This window comes from Macrotis lagotis, chromosome 1 (genome assembly GCF_037893015.1).
Source record: "Macrotis lagotis isolate mMagLag1 chromosome 1, bilby.v1.9.chrom.fasta, whole genome shotgun sequence".
Lineage (NCBI taxonomy): Eukaryota > Metazoa > Chordata > Mammalia > Peramelemorphia > Peramelidae > Macrotis > Macrotis lagotis.
In genome coordinates, this window is record NC_133658.1 from 888,918,750 (window position 1) to 888,940,537 (window position 21,788).

Below are 21,788 nucleotides of genomic sequence, written 5' to 3' on the forward strand. Positions count from 1 at the left end.
CTGGGGGAGGAACTACTGCAGGCAGAACATTAAGGTAATAGGAGTTGGAAGAAATTTAAAAAAAAGTCTTATCTAAAGCTGCCATTTTGTCTTAGGGAAAATCAGGAAAAGGAATCAGCATTTGGCTAATTGTGGATTTGCTAGAACTGCTTTGAAAAAGGGTTTTTTCCTTGTCTGTGGAAGACAAGGGAAATGGGTCCATTGCTGATCTGAAAGGACAAGACACTGCTTGTCAGAATGATGAGGATGCCAATAGGGAAGAAGCCAAACCAATCTTCCTAATGCACAGCTTTGGGGTCGAGGCTGAGGAAGGCTGACCCCAAGACTCTCATATGCTAGTTCCTATTAGCTTCTCTACCTCTATTCCATATTAGTCCTCTTTTCATATTCTCCAGCTCAGTCAAAATGAACTACAAGGTGCTCCCCATACTTAACGTTCTATCTTTAGGATCTGTGCATTTTCTCAATCTGTCCTTTATGTCAAGAATCTGTCTTTTGTATCTAAGTTCTGCCCTTCAATATTCTAGGTTTCCTTCATGGTTTAGCTCAGGGGCTACTAATTTCATGAAGCCTTCTCTGATTGGGGGGGGGGGATGTTGCTAGTAGTGGTCACCCTTTACCTCCTTGTATTATCTTGTATTATACTCAGCTGTGTATAAGTCATATTTACCAATAGACTATAAGCTCACTGAGGGCAAGACACTGTTCTTCTCTTGTCATCTGCTGAATTAATCTGAGAATCTTGGGATCAGAGTTAGAGCTGCAGGGGATAAGGGGTCTCTTATAGTCCCATCCCTTCAATTTTTAGGGAAGGCAGTCTGTCAAACAAGGGAAGTCAGGGTCATAGGGATAAAAGTGTCCCAGGCAGGACTTGAACCCAGGGCTTTCTGACTCCAGGTCTGGGGTACCCTATCACTCACCCAAGTAAGAAGAATGTTCCCTTGGAAGGAATGTGAAACCTGGTCTGAGGAGACTTGATTGAATATACACTGATCCAGAAAATTCTGTTCTCAGTTTCATGAATAATAACAACTCATCCATTTCTATTATGTTTTAAATCTTATAAAGCATGGTCCTCAAAACAAACCTAGGAGGTTGGCAGTGGGAGTGTTATGAGCCTAATGAGGAGGGAAATTCTCTGAGGTGTTCAGTAACTAGTCTAAAATCACAGTAAGAACTCCACCTGACTCCTTCCAATGTTCAGTCCCTCACTCCCGTCATGTGCAGGCCTCCCACACTCCCTCCCATCTCTCCCATCAGGGACAGTCTAATACAGGTCACTTCTACTCAGCACTCATGTAGTCAGTGCCAAGGACTGTGTTAAAAGCTGCTGACATAAAGATTATTTAAAATGACAGTCGGTGCCCTTCAGGTACTGATGGCCTAATGGGGGCCTGGAGATGAAGAATGAATTGTACACAAGTAAATATGACCCAGAGAGGACAAGGAGGCATACAGAATGCTGATACACAGGTGAGGAGAAAACCTTCCTTGGGGGACAGCTACCTGGAGGAGGTAGGTGGCTTGAAGCTAGGAAGAGAGCTTGGGGATGGGGGAAGAAAAGACTCATTGACAGAGGACAAGAGAAGGACCCCAGGATCAAAGAGTTGGTCAGTTTAGTAGTGGGTCCCATGAGAAAATTGGAGTCCAACTGCAGAAGATCCTGATGGCCGAGGTTAGCTCTTTTGCTCATTCTTTATTTTTGAGAAAATTTGTGAGAAAGAGTTCACAAGTTCTTATTTATTCCCATGGAATGAGGCTGCCGCTCAGTCACAGTTCACACAATTTAAGGGTTAGAGACAAAACAATTGTCACTGGGGAAAATGGAAAGTGACCATTTATGTCCAAAATTGTAATGCTAATGAAGAAAAGACCCCTCCCCACTGTAGTGCTCTTCCCCCCCCCTTCTCTCTGGCAAATTTTCTGGCTTTAATTTGTCTTTCCCCTTTCTAATCCATCATATAGATTCCAAACTGTTATACTTACAGTAAATGTCTGAGTGGGTCACTCCCCTGCTCCAGAAGTATCAGTGGGTTTCTATAATAATAATAGACAACACTTTTGACTTCATAAATTTAGTTCCACCCTAACTTTCCATATTGACTGTGCATTACTTCATATATTCTACATTCCAGTCAAGCTGGCCTATTTATTGTCTGTGCAGTTCCTGCCTCTAAGCTTTTGCATAGGCTGCTCCTGCTCCTGATACTAAGAATGTTCTTCATCCTCACCATTACCTCTCAAATCTCCAGTTTCCTCCAAAGCACAGTTCAGGTGCTACTTTTTTATAGGAGGCGACTTCTATGCTATTAGTCAACTTCATTCCCACTACTGTTTTTAATTTCTTTGTACTGTTTTTTAACTTCATAACTATTGTTTCCCCACTGAATATCACAAGCTCTTTGAGGTCAGGGACGATTTCATTTTTGCCTCTATATCATCAGTGCCCTGTGGATCCACAAAAAATGCTTGTAGTCTTTCAGATGTGAGGATAGGTTTCAGGAAAGACAAACACAAATCTCCCTGAGGAAAGGGGCACCCCTTTCTCTTGAGTAAACAGGCACTTGAAATACCTCTAAGAACCCTTGGCTTTAGTGTCCTGTTTACCTTGGGATGGTTTGAAGGACAAAAGTTGGGTGCTCAGACCCAGAAAGTGGTTACAGGGCTGGCTTTGCTGCCACTCACATTTATAGCACCCACCCACCAAGGGCTATCCTGGATAGGATTGTTAAGCTTTTCCAACATCACTCTGTGGTAGAATCTCTTCTCAGCTGAAGGATAATGGCTTTAACCTTCCAATTTGGAAAGTGCCAATTTCTTCAATAATAATCAATAAGAGAGCTGTGTATGGCCTAGAAGATAGAGAGCTGTTTTCAGAGTTAGGACACCTTGGGGACAAGTCCCATCTCTAACACCCTTAGGCTATCTGACCCCATGGCTGATCATCTATGCTCTGGGCATAGATTATAAGTGGCAGAGAAGGTGCAGACCTGCACTGGTAGAGGACATTTTCTCAAGTTCCCTCCACCAGTGGAATCATAAACTTGAAAATAATACAACTGTATTCATTTCTCACCTATACTCTTTATTGCTAAATGTTCATGTCATCTCCCCTGTGGGAATGGAAGCTCCTTGAGGACACGGACTGCTCCAGCACAGTTGCTGTATTTCCCAGGACTTGGCAGAGTGACTAAAACAAATCCATCATTTCATAGGTTCTCACTGATTGACAGAATAAATTGCTTGTCAATGAATGACCAAATGAGGGGATAGCCTGGGTCACTAAATTTGTAGTCTGCACTTTCTGCATGGTATCTCCCTCTCTGGAATGTGAGCTCCTTGAGAGTGGACTTTTTTGCTTCTCTTTGTAATCCCAGTACTTAGCTCAATATGCCTTGGCATATAATAGCTGTCTAATAAGTGCCTGTTGACTTGACTTGAATTCACTTCAATTAGCTAAAAAAGAAGCCCTGTCCATCCCAGGGAGGTAGGCCAAAGGGAAGTTCATTGAACTAGGACATACAGCTGTGCTGTACGTTTGGAGCAAAAAATACATCAAAACATGCTTTGCTTGGATTTAAGAGAGAGAATGATATAGTTATGGACTTAGAGAACTTCTCTAGTCATAATTTATTACTACCAACACAAAAGATGGAATATGACTAATAACCATAATGATAATGATGCTAATAATTAGAATAAGAGCTAGTGTGTACCAGCCTAGAATACAGCCCAGATTCCCTACAGTCCCTACCAATCCTGGGGCTGGCAGGGGCACAGGTGAACCAACTGGGTGGCAGGCAACTCTGCCAGAAGGACAGGTTGCCCCAAATGACTCCAGAACATTGGGGTTTAGGCTTTTTTACCCAATGGAAGCCACCCTATTCTAGAGTGAACAGACCTTCTTGGAATATTTATGGAAAGAAAACTAAATAGAAACAATAGTTTATGTTTATAGTATGCTTTTCATATATTATCTTGTTGGAGTCTCAGAACAGTCTAGTGAGGTACCCCTCTCCCCACCCCCCGCAGAATATAAGCTCCTTGAAGGTAGGGATGGTTTCATTTTTGTCTTGTATCCTCAGAAACTAGCAGAGGCTGTGGCACAGTCTCTGATTATTAGATGAATGAATAAGGTATTACAGCTCTCATTATGTTTTATGAAAATTAGAGCTCAGAGTCTCAAAGCTAGACAGGATCAGAAGCTGCTTCTGAACTGAAGCTTTTCCTGACTGGGTTCAAGAGGCTTTTGTCCATTTTATGGAATGTGTAAAAGAGCTGGTAGAAAATTCCTTTGGGGCTTATTGGTGATCCCAACAAATTCATCCACCACTCAGGCTATTTCTGTCTCCTGTCTCCCTTCCTCTGTGTAAACCTAGCCTGCCTTGACAGCATCACACTGGAGAAACAAACAGACTTGGGCTGACCTTGTGCTTGGTCATATTAGCTACAATCTAAATTACACAATGCTTTCTCACCTTCCACCAAGACCTTTCATGGGGTCCTTTATGAAAGTTCACCTGCATAATTGGGGAAGAAAGAATATACAGGAGAGTTAAGGTACAGAGGAGATAGAAAGGCCTATCTTTTAGGGGCAGTGGGGGGTATGTCTCACAGCTTTGCTATGACTTACTGGTACATTGCTGGGAAATGAGCATTACACAGGTGGTCTGTTCTTTATACTTTCTTTCAGAGTTTGAATCTTTGAAGACCAGTCAGGCTATCTTTAGGATGGTAGCTAGGCCTTTCTGCAGTTTTGTAGTCCATTCATTCATATTTAAGCATAAAGGATATAAACCAAAACAGAAACAGTTCCTGCCCACTAGGAGATAACATTTTATCATAAATACAGACAAGTAAAATGCAAAATGTGTCCAAAGTAATGAAGAAGGAAGGAAAGCTTGTGTAGGGAGTAACCCAGGAGAGCTAGAAAACAAGCAAGGCCTTTCCCAAATGGGCAGGGCCATTTCATCATTCATCTGTGGAATATAGAGCTAAAGTTTAAAAAAAAAAGGTGAGAAGCTAGGAGAAGGGGAGATGGAGATCCAGTTCCTGAAAAATCCCCAATACAGTCTTTGTTGCCTCCATGCAACCACACTGTAGGGAGAAACCAAGAGGAAGAAGACACCAAGATCACTTTTCCAGTTGCAGACTTTGTGACAGTGGGGATGAGAGGAAGAAAATGAGAAGACATGGACAGGACCCAAGCCTGTCCTGAGAGGTGGTATCTGCAGGATTTTTCTGAACCTCTCCGGAAATTCTAGAAGGTATGTTGATTACATCACCTGCATGTAGTATAACAGTCAACCAAGACAAAAAACTGGACTCCCTCTTCTTAAAAAAAAAAAAAAGAGGGTCATTTTGCATCCTGGTTTTTGAAGATATGTCAGGGATCCCTGAGTCATGATAAAGGTAATAAGACAAGAGCAAAAGGGGTGGGGAGAGGGAGCCAGATCCTCAGAAGATCTCATGTGGAACTTTTTCTAAAGTTAGCTGGACAAGACGGCTATTATTTAGAGCAAGGATTCTTAACTGGGCTGGGGGGAAAAAGAGGAAAGGTGGGGGTAGGCTCTGAACTTGGTTTTTAAAATATTTATTTGTATAACTATATCTTTTTGTATTTTTTACTCATTTAAAAAGATTCTGAGAAAGAGTTCATTGATTTCATCAGACTATGTAAGAGGACCAAAAGGCCAAAAAATTAAGGAACTCCGAGCAAAAGGAATACCAGGGACACAGGAATATGCCCCTAGGGTACTACAAAGAAATAGTCCCCCCCCCCCCCAAATCAACAGCCTAACTTTTTAGAACTCTCTACTCCCTTGGAACAGAGGGACCCACCCTCAATACTATCTATGCCTCTTGAGCATTCAGAAGCCTAGATTAGGCATTTAAATTTAGCAAGCTTTTCCCCCTATGGGACATTTCAACTCTGCCCCCCCCCCCATAGCCAAGGTTTCTGAAAAAGAATAACTTTAACAACCCTATTGACAAGAAAAACCAAACCATCTGCATCTGTGTTGGTCAAAAAGGGAAAAAAAGGTGTGAATCTGAGAAATGGAGATTAAATTCATAGTAAAATACCCAGTTTGATCATTGATTAGGAGAGGCTCTTGGATAAAAGTTCTGATTCCCAGAACATGTTTGAGGAAAACCTCAAAAAGATGAAAAGATGTTATAATGTCAGTGAGGAGGGAGACCTCTGGGCAACAAAAAAGTCTTTTCTCCAGTAGTCAAGAACCAATCAAAACAGGTATTACAAAAACAAAAGCTGGGGAAAAAGTTGATTTTTCAGTGTTTAAGATTTGTGAAAACCACCCTGGGTATGAAGAGATGACTTCCCAATGATCCATTGGAATGCTTTTTCTTGTAGAAAAATTCCTTAACCTTTGACCTAACCAAGTACATACACTCTATATGTAGAAAGCATGTTTGCAACCACACTCTTCTCTCAAGGAGATTTAAAGATTGCTATATGTGCTTTCAGGAAAGTAGGCAACTATATCTGAAGGGCAGCTGCCCTTACTTAAGACCCAAGAAATGATAAGATGTCTGGGAGAAGGGGAATTAAAGATTATGTCTGTTGGTGGTCAGTGGATTATAGAATCCTTACTAGTAATTTGTAATATGCATATTCACATGCAACATACTTTTTCTGAAGAGACTTTATGGGGTCTTCAAATGACTACTCTCTACTCTTCTTTACTCCCAGCTAACCTGTTTCTTGAATTCTTAAGTTAGTCTCTGCTGCAGCATTAGGTTACTTTCTTGAAGTTTTTGCCAGCTTCATTTGGAAGAGAGGAAGAAATTGGGAAAGAAAGAGAATGAGAGAGAGAGAGAGAGAGAGAGAGAGAGAGAGAGAGAGAGAAGAAAGGCAGGAAGACATATTTAGAGGGGAGGGGGGAGAGAAAGATGGGATGAGAGAGAGAGATGGAGAGAAAGAAAGAAGAAAAGAGAAGGGGGAGTAAAGAGAGTGAAGAAGGAAAAAGAAATGGGGGAAGGAAGGGACAAAGAGGAAAAATGGGGTATGAGAAAGAAAGAGATAGACAAGAAATGGCAAGAAAGAAAGAGGGAAAGGGAAAGCAGAAAGAATGAAAGGAAAGAAAGATGAGGTGGGAGGAAAGAAGAAAATAGGTGGAGAGAAAGAGAGGAATGGAGAAGAAAGAAGGAAAGGGAAAGAAGATGGATGAGACAGGTAGAAAGGAGGAGAAAAAGAAAGGGATAGAGAGAAAGGAAGAGAAATGGGAAAAGGGAAAAGACAGAGAGATAGGGGAGGAAAAGAGGGAGAAATATAGAGAGAAAGAAAGAGGAAAGGAGAGCAAGGAAAAAAATCAAGAGAAAAAAGAAATCTCTCTCTTGACACTGGTGCCTCCACTTGGGTGAAGCCAGCTCAGTGTCATGGAAACGCCTGGGGATTTACCAGCTGCACACAAACACGACTTTTTACACTTTTCTATGCTTAGGCGTTTCCTTTGTGAAACTGAAACCCTGGTCATGCCAATTTATTTCTGTAACATGAAGGAAATAAAAACAAAAAGGCACCCCTCCGTCGCTCCGAAAGGGGAAAAAAAGCCCAACTCCCTCCAGACCTGTCATTAACGGTTATCTACTGGGATCCCTTGTCCACGGGTTTCTATTCAAGGAAGAATTTTTGGGGGTGGCTCCTTAGGGTTAGGGAGAACTAGCCCCCTTGCCCCCCAAATCATGCTGCCCCCTCCTCGCCCCGGATGCTTCCCGGGATCTTAGCCACAAGCTCCTTCCCAGGAAAACGCACACATGCAAGCAGACGCCCGTGCCACGCAGGGCCCCCTCCCCACCCCCACCTCACCGCACTGCATCTCTCGGCGGGAGCCAGGCTGCCTGCAGCAGGAGCCCCGGACCCGGCTCCCCGGACCCGGCTCCCCGGACCCGGTTCCCCCGACCCGCAGCACGCCGCGCCGCGCCTACCTGCCTCGGCCCCGGATCCGCAGAAGCCGAGCTCGCTCTCGCCCCTCGTCTAACTTTGCCCAGGGACGACCCCCCTCCCCAGCCGCTGGAATGGAGGGCCGGAGGCAAAGCCGCGAGGGGGGCAGTGCCCTCTCTCTCCGGCGGCGGCAGGGGAGCGGCGATCAGCCCCACAGGACGGTCTGAGGCTCGGGTTGGCTTGTTTCCTACCCCATTCCCTTCTTGGGCTGTGTCGAAACAGAAGGGAGGGGGTTGAGAAAAAGCTGATCAGCCTCCTCTCGCCGCCAGTTAACTGAGCTGAGCAGGGGCAGCCCTGGGAAGCCTTGGGAATCAGGACTGCAGCAAACCGGACTGCCGGGGCCGCCGCCGCCGCCGCTGTCCAGTCCTGACTCAGCAAGCCGAGGGCCCGGCCAGAGACAGACAGTAAGTGGGCTGCCCGGGGCGGTGGGGTCGGCCACGGAAGCCACAAGCCCGCCTGCCTCCCGGGTGCTGCAGAGCAGAGTGGGTTTTAACTGGCTAAGTCCTGCAGAGGGAGCAGGGGCCCGTTTCACTGGCCACCCTCACCCTGCTAACACACACCAGGAGCCCCCCGGGCTGCCCGCAGCCGCTGCCGCTCCCACAAGGGGTTAACCCACCTTACCTAGATGCTTCCCCCAGAGCTGCCTGCCACTGACCCTGCACCAAGGACTCTGCAGCCACAGTTCCTGGGGGGTGGGGGGGGGGTGGGGGAGGGAACTCTACCGCCTCCCTTCTCTGGGCCAAATTCCCCACAAACCAGACCCAGTAATAAATCCAAACCGTGGTGAGGTGAGACCCACGGACCACACACGTGGCCGGTGTGGCCTAACATGGTGTTATCTTGTATTTGTTTTGAATAGATCATATAGGAGGTGTGAGAGCTGGACCTGAATTTGGGAAGACCTGCCAGGCTGCATGTCTCCGGGGCAAATCATTTAACCTATTGGTGTTGCAGGCAGCTAAGACAAAGACTCTTAGTCCTTCACCTGTTGTAGACCCCTTTGGAAGAGTCTGGTGAAATTGATGGTCTCCTTTTCCAGACTTTTTTTTGGGGGGGGGCAAGGCAATGGGGTTAAGTGACTTGCCCAAGGTCACACAGTGTCTGAGTCTGCGTTTGAACTCAGGTCCTCCTGACTCCAGGACCCGTGCTCTATCCACCTAGCTGTCCCTAGAGTTTTTAATAAATGCATAAAATACATAGGATTTTAAAGGTAAGTAATTATATTGAAATGCAGTAATCAAAATGTAAAACAAAAAGATACTACAAACAAAAAAATCAAATTCACAGTCTTTTTGGGTTAAGAACACTAGTTCTAAGTTGTAGAAAAAGTACCAGTCTGCACTGGTAGAAGGAGGGTCTTTCACTATTGACATAATAAGGTTCAGTCCCCCCAACTCCCCTAAAACCTAATTGGTATCTGTATAGGTATCTGTTATACTTTGAGGGAAAGAAAGATTTCATTTTTGTCTTTGTGTTCCTGGCTGGAAATGACTTATGCAGTTGGTCTATGGGCCCTGGGGCAGGCCTGACCAGCACTTTTCCAGGGGAAAGGAGCCTTTTGCTATGCTTCTCCAGGCTGATCTTTGGCTTTCATCTCATCTTTCCCATAGGCACCTCATTCTTTTTTAAGAAATGGTTGGGAGAGGGGGAATTTCAGTGAGTAAACTTTTTGGGCCAACCATCCTCACGCTGGTTCAGTTTTTCCTGATCACTTCTATGGTCTGGACCTCAGTTCCCTCATTTGCAAAATGGTGTGTGTGTGTGTGTGTGTGTGTGTGTGTGTGTGTGTGTGTGTGTGTGTGTGTGTGTGTAGACGGATCACTGGCTGATCTTTAAGGTCTTTTCTAATTCTAAATTCTACGATGATGAAAGGGAATTCCCAAACTAAACAATTTGCTGACAACTGGAACCCCAGTCCCAAGTTTATATGGCATTCTATATTATCTAAATAGAGGGTGTTAGAGAACAAATTTAACAAACAGCCTTTGTGGTCTTAGAAGTTAGAATTTGCTACCAGGATACCATGTATGAGTTCCTTTGCTACCTAAGGTATGAAAACCACAGGTATGACCACTTCCTTTCCTTCTTCATATACCTTAAGTGATTCTGTATTATCTCTAGGATAAAGCACACATTTCTCTGTAAATACTTAAAGGCATTCACAATCTATCTCCAACAGACTTTTCTAGACATTATTTAGATTTCTGGCTTCCACACACTCTCTCTATGTCCACCAGTCATCTTGACTTATGTCTTGCCATTAGACTGGAGGAGAGAGTAAGGCTAATGACTTTGCAGAGTTCTGCCTCATTTAAACCCAATTGCAAGTCAAGACATCAACCTCCTGATGTCATTGGTCCTCTTCAAGAATGAAGGATGAACAACAACATGTCTGCCAAACCAGACTATTAGCTGGACTTCAGACTCAGCATTCTATCTATCATCTCCAGGTTTTTGCAGAAGTTGATTCTTCTTGCCTGGAATGTACTTCTCTCCTCTGTCAATCAGAATCCTTAGCTTCCTTCAAAGTATTTAGCTCAGGTGGTCCCTTTAATACAAATTTTTCCTTGATCCTCCCCTTCTACCCCATTTTATAGTTCTTTTTCCTCAAATTACCATATTTTCACTTGTCTGTGTATATAGGAAGATAACTCATTTAGGTGCAGGGACCACTGTGTTTTTGTCTTTGTATTTCCAACATCCAACACAGTGGGGGAAGGGAATAAACACATAAAATGCTGTGCTAAGCACGTTTTACAAATGCGATCTTATTTGATCCTCACCACAACCCTGTGAGGGAGGTGCTATTATTATGCTCACTTTACAATTCAGGAAATGGAAATTTAAGTGACTTGCCCAAGGTCACACAGTTAGTAGGAGTCTGAGGCCACATTTGGACTCAGGTCTTCCAACTCCAGGCTTCATATTCTATCTACGGCACCACCAGATGATCCAGAGCATGTTTACTACACTGAGTTCTCATAAGCTTAATTTGTCCTTTTTGAGGTATCATGGTATAGTGGAGAGGGTTTCAGACTTGGAAGTCAGCAAGGACTTAATTTGAGTCCTCCTATAGATAATTCAGGACTGCCTGACCATAGGCAAATTCACCTAACCTCAGATTCCTTATTAGGATTTTAAACTTGTACCACTCACTTCAGATAAACACACATATATTTGATCAAATCACTATATATATGAAATGATCAGTATTATATATAAAATGATCCAAATGATCAAATCAGTATATATATATACATATATTATATATAATTCTTTGTAGACTTTAAGGCAGTATGTGAATGTAAATTATAATGATGATCTGAATAATTATAATTATCAAACAAAAATAAGACAGAACAATTATGATGCTAAAGATCATTTACTCAGCATCTTTCTCTAGGGATCCCAAAGCATTTTCTAATCTACTCATTCTAAATACTTTGTTATTTTTAGTAGCTTTCATAGAGTTAGATTATATTGTTCCCAGAGACAATAACAAGCTGGCATTTATATAGCACTTTCAGATTTGTGAAGTGCCTTACATTTGTTGTCTCATTTGATCCTTACAACCTTTTAAGGGAAGTGTCCATTTTATCTTTATTTTTTAGCTTTCTTTTATGGATCAGGAAATGGAGGCTGAGGAGTTAGGGTCACATGACTTGTAAAGTGTCCGTGGGAGGATTTGAACTCAGGTTCCCCTAAGTCCAATGTTCTATTCATTGCTCCACCTAGTTGCTATCTTGGGAGTAGTGAAGGGTAAAGTACAGTTCTGAATTCCATTTTATAAAGGGAAAAATCTGAAGCCCTGAGGTTTCTTCAAGCAGTAGGGCTATGATATGTTTCTTTGAAAGCCATCCAACCTATTAATGATCAATCTGAGAACAGAAGACAGACACCTTATCTTTGAGAACAGTGTTGCTCCCAGAACATGCTGTTGCTGCCCTGCTGGCCCAAGGTATGTGGTTCTGGGGCAGGCCCTCACAACACTGATTGGGAATCCTAAACCAGTTTAGGTCATAAGGCTCGTAGCACCTGTTCTTCTCAGGAAGAGTCCGATGGATTTACAAGGGGAGCCATCAATGTACCTGGCCAATTTTTTGTTTGTTTTGTTTTTAGGCTTTTGCAAGGCCAACGGGGTTAAGTGGCTTGCCCAAGGCCACACAGCTAGGTAATTATTAAGTGTTTGAGACCAGATTTGAACCCAGGTCCTCCTGACTCCATTATCCACTGAGCCACCTAGCTGTCCACCCTGGCCAATTTTTTAATTGCCTTTAACCTCTAGGATAGGAGGGCTCCTCTCCTGCTCGTCTGCTGAGCTGTCTCAATGTACATAATCAAACTGATCAATGAACTTAACCCAGAGGAATGAGCTGACCTGGAAGCAGCAGCCTGCTCAGCTGCTAAAGTCTAGTTCTTGAAATGAGAATGGTTGCTTGTCTTTGCAATCAGACAGCAGTTGGGGCCAGAAAGAAGGCATATTTGGATAGATCTTCTGCTTTCAATTACAGTGCAAGTAAATTGGTCCTAGACTTAGACCCACAGGGGAGAAAAACACAGAAAACTGGCCGATTAGCAGTCCTTTCCTTCCCCATCAACCTGGACCCCTCCATCAGTTGGAGAATCCAGGGATTTTGCATTCATTTTCCATAAATGTGCCTGTGACCATGACAAACCCCACCATCTCTGTCTGAAGAAGGAAGTCAGAGAGTCAAAACTGGAGGTGTAAATCTGAGTTCATTAGAAAAACAATCTAATATCTTACAACAATCTATAAAGAATCAACTCAACTTTACATTATGCTTCACTCTTAAAACCTTTGCTTCCTTGTCTCATTGCTGATCATTCCTCCTCAAAACCAGGACAGAATTATTTTTTTTCATCAATTTCCTTCATTGCTCTCTAGGTTTTGCTGAATGGATACACAGGGTATAATGAAAACCATGCTGATTGAGCCCACTACAAATTTATGTTACATAATCTCAACTGGGTCCTCACTGCAGGAAGACAAACATTTTATTCATCCTAATCAAATTGCTATTCCACTCTCCCCAGTAGCTGTTTTAAACCTTCTCCTCTCTCTTTAAATCTCCCATGGTATCTGTCTTCTTGGCCTAGGTCCTTACCTCAAATTTCAGCAAAAAACTCAAGGGCAATTGCTGAAAGTTCTTCCTTTTCCCCCGACTCATCTCATATTATTCATCTCATATTATTACTCATCTCATATTATCTTCCCCCACAATCTCCTCCTTCTGTCCAATCTGGGACAAAGAAGCAGTCCTTTTCCTCGCTAAAGCTAACTTCTCTTTATGGACCCTTGACTCCATCCCCTCTCATCTTTTATGGCAGATCCTCTGCCACCCCCTCCCTATATAATTTTCATTATCTCTCTTATTTTCAACCTCTTCCTATCTAGTGGTTCCTTCCTGGCAGCCTACAAATGATCCTGGCCCTCTCATTTTTACAAAATCCTTCCTTGGTCAACCATCCTGCTAGTTATTATCCTAGATATCTCTTCTCTTCTTGGCTAAATTCTTGAGAAAGTCATTTATATTTGTCTCTATGACCTCTCCTCTCATTCTCTTTTAAACCTTTTGAAATCTTACTTCTTATATCATCATTCAAATGAAATCACCCTTTCCAAAGTTACCAAAATTTTTTTTTTAGTTTTTTTTTTTTTGCAAGGCAATAGAGTTAAGCGGCTTGCCCCAGGCCACACAGCTGGGTCTTTATTAAGTGTCTGAGGCCAGAATTGAGCCCAGGTACTCCTGACTCCAGGGCTGGTGCTCTATCCATTGCGCCACCTAGCCACCCCACCCATGATTTCTTAATTGACAAATCAAATGGTGTTTTCTTCAGTCTTCATCCTTTTGGAAATCTTTCACCTTTCATAATACTGATCTTCTTCTAGACTGTATTCCTCTCCAGGTTTCACGACACTGTTCTCTCTTGGCACTTCTAGCTGTGTCACCTCTCCTGTCTTCTTTGTTAGATTTTCATATAGCTCATGTCCATTAACCATGAGTGACTCCCACAGCTCTGTCCTGGGTCCTCTTTTATTTTTTCCTCTAGACTGTTTTGCTTGGTGATCTCATCAACACTTATCATTTCAATGATCACCTCTATGTAGATGAATCTCAGCTACACACACACACACACACACACACACACACACACACACACACACATGTCTAACCTCTGCACTGAGCTCCAGCATTCTATCACCAACTGGCTGGATGTTTTATAGGCATCTCAAAATCGACATGTTCAGAGAAACACTCACTATCCTTCTTCCCCTAGTTCTCTCCTCTTTCTAACTTTCCTACGGTCTAAAGCACCATGATTTTCCTTGTAAGGCAAGTTCAAAAGCTTATCTTTACTTACCCTGTCTCCAATCTGTTACCAAGATGTCATTACTATTTCATGATTTCTCTTGCATATGTTCCCTTCTTTCTACTCACAGTCTCCACCTTAATTCTGGTCCTAATTACCTCCTAACTGGTCTCTCTGCCTTGAATCTCTTCCCACTCTAAATGATCCTCTGCTCAGAGGCCAACATGATTTTCCTGACCATGCCATCCTCACCCTAGCCCACTCAACAAACTCCAGTGGCTCCCGATGACCTCTAGGATCAAGTAAAATCTTTGACATTTAAAGCTCTTTTGGTCTTTCCAACCTTCTTCTTCTGTTCCCAATATGTACATGATCCAGCTACAAGGTCCTACTTGTAGTAACTTAAATGTGATCCTTCAACTCTCATCTTCATGTTCTTGCCCTGGCTGTTCCCTATGCCTTTTCATTTCCCTGGTTTCTTTCAAAGCTCTGCTCGACTCCCATCTTCTGCAGGAGGCCACACTCAATCTTCTCCACTATAAATGCTTTCCCTTCCCACAACTGCTCTGTATCTATCTTTCATGTGTCTAGTTGTTTACACATTGTATCTCTTACTAGAATGTGAGCTCCTTGAGGACAGGGAACATGTTTGCTATTATTTGTATCTCCAGCACTTAGCCCAATGGTTGGGACATGAGAAACTCTTAAAAAACAAATGAACCATATTCTTGGTCAACTGACGGAAAGAATAATGCAGTAACAAAGGTCAGGTCTCCAGCCCTAAATCCAAAGATCCACTCCATGGGCCCATGTTATGGACCTCTTAAAGGGAGCAATCGGCTCTCCCACTGTATGTCTAGGTTGACAGTAGCCCGGGAACAAAACAGGAGCAGCTCTGAAGATGTTCCCAGAGCGCAGTGGGGTACCCTGGAGACGAGCACCTGGAGCCACAGCCTCAGAGTCAAAACAAGCCAGTACCAAATGCTCCCCAAGGGGCTATAGGTGAGTTCTAACAGAGAAGCTGCTGCCCTTCAGCCTAGGCCTGAATCTGAACTTAAGTTCCAGAGACTGTCTTCTTTGTACTGCAAAACCACCACTTATATATTTAACACCTTAGGGTTTGCAAAATGCTTTGCAGACATTCTGCATTTGATGCTTACAACAGCTCTCTAATGGATTATTAGCTCCATTTTATAGATGACACTGAGGCTAAGAAAGACTAAATGACTTGCCCAAAGCAAGGCACACCCAGGAAGCATCTGAGACCACATCTGAAGCCAGGCAGTCTTTCTTAATCAACTCTTATCATGCTGTCTCTCTGTGGAAATCTCTGTTCTTTTGTGTAACTAAGTCTGGCTGACCCCTTTGTTTCCATCACATCATTTGGTTGGGTCTTTGAGGGATTTCTGCATTAACAGAACCTCCTTCTGGTCAGGAGTGCTGCACACACACGAAGGATAGATTATCTCCAAATGCAGAATACAGAGGGACACTGGGGAGAGCACCAGTCTGAGAAAGTGTACTCTTCCCTTAATTGGCTTCCTTTAAAGCCAATTCCTTTAAACCCTCTCATGTGTTAGCATGATACCTTGGGGACTACTGGCCTAAGAGCCAGACAAAGAGAGATAGTCTAGCTGTTTATTCCAAAGAATAGATTGGTGAACAATAGCAACTCATTTCTTTGGAGGGAAAAAAAAAAACCAAACCCGACATATTCTCAAGTGCTCCAGATTCCCCCATGCCTCTCATTGGAATTTCTAAGTTCCTAGGGAATTCATGAGTCACCAGTGGACTTTTATCTCCCTGTCTCCTTGAAATGTTCAGTCTGGAAATGATAGAACTATTGCTGTGGCTTAGGAGAAAAGACCTTCTGCTCATTAATTGCACCAACTTAAAAGCAACAATAATGCTTGGTGTTGTGTTCTAGTAGACGAAACTGGGCTGGTTGTGGGAACAGTCTGAGTAGGGGTTGCCTAGATAAAAACATAGCCCTGGGTTGGGGTGGTCACAGCACTTCGCTGCCCTGCAGGAATAGCGGTCAGCTAGTGAAAATGCGTGGAGTGGGGACAAGAGTGTTGTGTTTGAAGAACAGCAAAAGAGTATCACATGGTTACTGGTTCAGAGGGAACATGAAAGTGAGTAAGGTACAAGAAGTCTGGAAAGGGAGGGAGGGGCCAAATAAAGGATTTTATATTTGATCCCAATACCACCTTTGTGTTGAGCGCTCTTTAGAGAAGGCTCTGAATCTCCTAGTCTTTATTTCCCAGCAGAAGCTCTGCTTGGTTTCAGCTCCATGAACCCCCTTAATGAGTACCCCCGATGGAGTCATCCTCTCTTTCCAGTTTCTTTTTTGTGTATTATCTCCTTCCATTCAACTTTAACCTCCTTGAGTAGCTCCTTTTTTTTTAGTTGTATACTCAATGCAGTGGCACATAGTACTTGCTTAATAAATTTATTGATTATTGGTCCTTCAGGTAATAGAGAACCTGAAGACTTTACATAATAATAATAATAATAATAATAATAAATAGCTAGCATTTATATAGAACTTTAATGTTTGAAAATGACTTATAAATATTATCTTTTTATCCTGACACAACTATTTTACAGATGAGGAAACTGTGGCAGGTAGAGGATTAAATGATTTTGCTCAGGGTTATACTACTAGTAACTGTCTGGGGCAAGATTTAAATTCAGGTCTTCCTGAATCTAAGCCAAGCTCTTTAAATGCACCACACATAAAGGATGACATGGTTAGACCTGTTCTTTAAGAAGATCAATTTGATAGATGAATGGCATCTGGAATGGGTAGACACAGTTGTCCAGAAAGAAGGCCTGGCACCAGACTGGTGTTAGTGTCTAGTGAGAGAAGGGGATATGTAAGAGGGAGGTTATGAAAGCCAACAGGACTTGACCAACTGCATATGGAAGTAAGAGAGGTTAACATACCTGGGTGCCTGGGAAGATGATGTAATAGTAACAGAGAAGGCTGGAGGGGAGAAAGAGAATGTTATGATAAGCTTTGGTTTATGTTGAATTTAAGATGTCTACTGGACATCTATCTGTCTGTCTGTCTATCTATCTATCTATCTATCGAGTGAGATTCAAGGTTGGGTGAAAGGTTAGTGGTTCTGAGAGGCAATAGAGGTGATCATTAAACTTAGCAAAGCTGACCAGAGGGAGAAGAGAAGCAGGACCAGGACAGACCCTTGGGGGACATCTATTCAGTGTCAAGTGGCAGGAAGTCCTGCCTAGAGCACAATCTAGGAATCAGGAAGTTCTGGGTACCCATCCAGTCTTTGTGTGACCATGGACACATCACATATACTCTGAGTGGTTCAGAAAAATTAAGGCATGTTGCTTGTTTGCCCTGGGGGAGGATGTTTTTAGTCAGAGTTCTCCCCAAAGTTGAGATCATAGGTCTGTACCTATATATACCAGGGATATAAAATAGGAAAAACTGCCTCCCCCAACAGAACTCTGTAATCTGTTGAATCAGCATAACTTTCAACAGTTATCTCCAGTGGAATATAAGCTCCTGGAGGGCAGGGACTATTTTTTTTATCACCTGTATGTTATCAAGCTATTGTTACCTTGGGGAGAATCTGAGATTGAAGGGTTCAACCTCCTTTGCTGAGGTTGATCAACCTGAATTGTCCCTGTCTTGAAGCCTTTGCTGACATAATAAATTTCTTTTAATTCTCTTTATACTGAGTTTTGCCTCGTTAATCAGGGTGAAAAGCCAAATGAAGAATTTTCTTTTTTGACATGATAAATAAAGGATAAATGAATAAATATAAAAGATAGGGGAAATGGTCTGGGTTTGTGATTTCCTTGCTACAGAGAGCTTCCAGACAAGGCACTGTCCTTTGCCATGTGGGTCCACATCTTTGAATTGTGTACAGCACTGAGAGAGGAAAGGAAAAGGGAGGAAATAAGGATTTATTAGCCTCCTACTATTGGTACACTGTATCACCTCATCTGAGCTTCACAACAATCTACCTGAGAGGGAGGTTGCTAGCATGATCCCCATTTTACAGTTACTCACCTAGCTAGGAAGTGTCTGAGGCTGGATCTGAATTCAGGTCTGCTTGACTTCAGTCAAGAGTGCTAACTATCTGCTTCAACATATCACTGGACTATAGATCCTGAAGTCAGTCAGTCAAAAAGCAAGACTTAGTGCCTTTTATATGCGAGGTCCTGTAGTTAACAATGGCAATGCAGAGTCCATCTTGGGGGGCCTCCAAGGCTAGCTCTCTATTGACCATGCTGTGGTCTCTAAGTGAATGCAATGTTCTGAGGATGGGGATGTGTGTGGAGGAGAGAGAGAGGAGACCAGCAGCTACTATGGAAAATGAGGAGATGGGATTTGAGTTGATTCCTGGGGCCCAGTTTCTGCTGCCCCTAAGTCTACTGCTCTTTCCCTACCTTGTGGTACCTCCACCTTCTTTGCCTGTTTGCATCTGGATGGATCTCCTCCATCAGATTGGAAGCTCCTTGAGGACAGAGACTAACTTTTGCTTCTTTGCATCCCCTAGACTTATCACAGCATCTGGAACATTAATAGATGCTTATTGACTGACTGATGATGGAAATAATTTTGTTTTTGTATCCCTAGCACCTGGAATAGTGTCTTAAATAGGCACTAATTAAATGCTTATTGGAATGGAAAGCAATCCTGAAGAAGTTAGTTTGGCAAGGGGATCAGATTCCCTTCTCTTTGTCCCCAAAGAACCCTGACTTCATCCCAAGTATGAATATTGAATATCAAAAGATCACAACTCAGCGGAGTACCTTAAAATGTGGCTTCCCATAAAAGCACTTTCAAAAAAGAAAAGATGATGATGATGGGGGAGTGGAAGAAAGGAGGGAGGGAACACTCACTGTCAGATAATATACTGCCAGGACTGCTCTTATGACTTCATTCCCTTAATCAAGTCTTGCAAAGAACATGTGGACTCATCAGATTTTTGACATTTCTCTTTTGTCCTGCTAGTCCAACAGTCTCTGGATACCGAAGCAAAGATGAGAGCGTCAACAGGCAGTCCATCCACTCTCTTTCATCAAGTACATCAGTTCCAGATGCTTCAGGGGTATTTTTAGTTCTCAAGAAACCCAAATCTAAGTCAAGAAAATAAAGGCAATGCAAGGCCTTTTTTTTTTTTTCTCTGGGAGGCCTTCCTGAAGTGGCAACTTGAAGCACAATTTATAATTGGGAAGAGGGAAAGGGGACCTTGCTATGATAATAATAGCTGACAGTTTTAGGGTTTGAAGAGTCCTTTGGGTATGTTATTTCAATGACTCGGTGAGTTGGCACTGCAGGGACTTTTTATGTTTAGTTTTTCGGCAGCCTGGATCTATGATTGTATCAGTGTAGGGCAACTTCTTCTGTGAAAACCCCACTCCATCCACATAGGCTCACAACTTGTCTATAATTTATACTTTTTAAAGAGTCCCCTTCATAGCAGGGGAAGGTTAGGTGAGTTACTTGTTTGTTACCATACAGCTAATGTGAGACAGAAGACACACCTCAATTTCACTACCATGTTAAATTCTTCTCATTTTCAAGATGAGCAAACCCAAACTCAAGGAGATACGGTAAATGAGTTCAGAACACTGTACCCACAGTAAAACTCAGTAGATATATGGATTAATTTTGCTTCATTTTTTTTCACCTCTACTTTTCATTCTTCATTAAGGGAAATAGGATGGAGACAGGGTGGGGGAAAATGGGGATCATTTAATAAAAACATGGGCTGAGCCCACTTTCACAGATATCTCATTGGATCCTTTCAACAATGCTGGGAGGCAGCTGATGAAACAGTAGACTGAGGGGGTTAAGTGATCTGCCCAGGATCACATAATTGGTAAATGGCTAGGACCAAATTTGAACTCGGGTCTTCCTGACTCCAGAATTAGTTTTCTAACTTCTATACCATCTAGATTTGGAAAGGCAGGTAATATGAAAAAGACACATTATCAATATTTTTTTAAAGAGTAAGTCGATGTGATTTGCCCCTGGTCAAAAAGCTGGGATGTGTTAGTGGTGGCATTTGGGCTCAGGTCAGTCCGTCAATGAGCCTTTCTTAAGGGTTTATTCTGTGCCAGGTTTTCTTAACTTCATGCTGGAGTTTTAGACACTCTGCTGGGTGGTCTGTTTGCTTCCTTGCTTTTCTTTTTTAAAAAATATTTTCAGTCCCAAATTCTCTCTATTCACCCATTTCCCCATCTGCTGAGAAGAAGGTAAGAAGTAGGATAATCTTTATAAAGTCAGGAAATTTTCTATCCAATTAAATCAGACTCAGGTTTTAAGACATGATCTGTGCAGATCTCCTTAGAGTTGTGTGCTTTGAAGAAATCCTGAAATTTTTTTTTTTTAGTTTTTACAAGGCAATGGGGTTAAGTGGCTTGGCCAAGGCCACACAGCTAGGTAATTATTAAGTGTCTGAGGCCAGATTTGAACTCAGGTACTCCTGACTCTAGGGCCAGTGCTCTATTCACTGTGCCACCTAGCCACCCCCTAAATCCTGAAATTCTTGAAGAGGAATTTCCATGACTTTCATTTATTATCTCAATGTAGAAGACCACCAGGATTCCAGAGTCCCAGTTCCACATCTCAAAGTGTCTACCAAACATTTTGGCCCACACATCTCAAGAGCATCTACAACTCATCATATCCAAAGGAAAACTCATGATCATCCCTTTTGAATCCACTTCTCTTATAAACTTTCCTATTTCTTTTTTTGTGAATGTTTAACATGTTGACTGATAGATGTTTTTATATTATCTACATTCCTCAATGTATCCTCCCCTTCTCTGAGAGTCATCCCTTATAACAAAGAATAGAGAATTTTAAAAAGTAACTTAAAAAACTTAAAAAATAACTTAAAAATTAAAAAAAAAACTTAAAAAATACCCTAGCAATAAGTTCAGAGTAAAGTAAGCATATATAATAGAAGGGAAAAAAAACTTTGAAAGACTTGGGGCAGCTAGGTGGCGCAGTATATAGAGCAATGGCCCTGGAGTCAGGAGTACCTGAGTTCAAATCTGCCCTCAGATACCTAATAATTAATTACCTAGCTGTGTGGCCTTGGGCAAGCCACTTAACCCCACTGCCTTGAAACAAACCTAAAAAAAAGAGAAAGACTTGAGAACCTTGATGATGATAATGATAAACCATGAATACAGAGGACTGAAGATGAAACATTGAAAATGGTGATGAATTTAAAGTTCTCATAAAGATAAAGGTCTTATACTCATCCAAGACACAGGAGCTGATTTAATTTATAAGATTACTAAGAGCTATTCCCCAATAGATAAATGATCAAATGAAATGAGCAAGCAGTTTTCCAAGAAAGAAATCTGGGCCTCAACAACCATGTTGATGACTGATGGAAAAATATTGACCATGTATAATCTATATCAGATTGCTTGTTATCTTATAAAAATGAATATTGAAAACTTTTTTATATGTAATTGGAAAAAATAAATA

The 21,788-nt window shown here is 42.3% G+C and overlaps 1 protein-coding gene across 5 annotated transcripts in view; it reads right to left on the reverse strand.

The window, feature by feature from the left end:
* The window catches only part of KCNAB2 (potassium voltage-gated channel subfamily A regulatory beta subunit 2), a 186,399-nt gene that overhangs the window by 132,972 nt on the left and 31,639 nt on the right, over positions 1 to 21,788 (reverse strand). Inside the window, exons 1-3 of one of the 5 annotated variants that reach the window (XM_074218626.1) lie at positions 7,948 to 8,334; positions 4,479 to 4,520; positions 1,987 to 2,037 (exon numbers count right to left, since the gene is read on the reverse strand). The exons of 2 other annotated variants lie outside the window; for them this stretch is intronic. The gene's annotated coding sequence lies outside the window, so the exon portion shown is untranslated. Of the gene's footprint in view, positions 1 to 1,986; positions 2,038 to 4,478; positions 4,521 to 7,947; positions 8,335 to 21,788 lie in introns of those variants that run through there. 2 more of the 5 variants (XM_074218627.1, XM_074218625.1) reach the window with 2 other exon arrangements.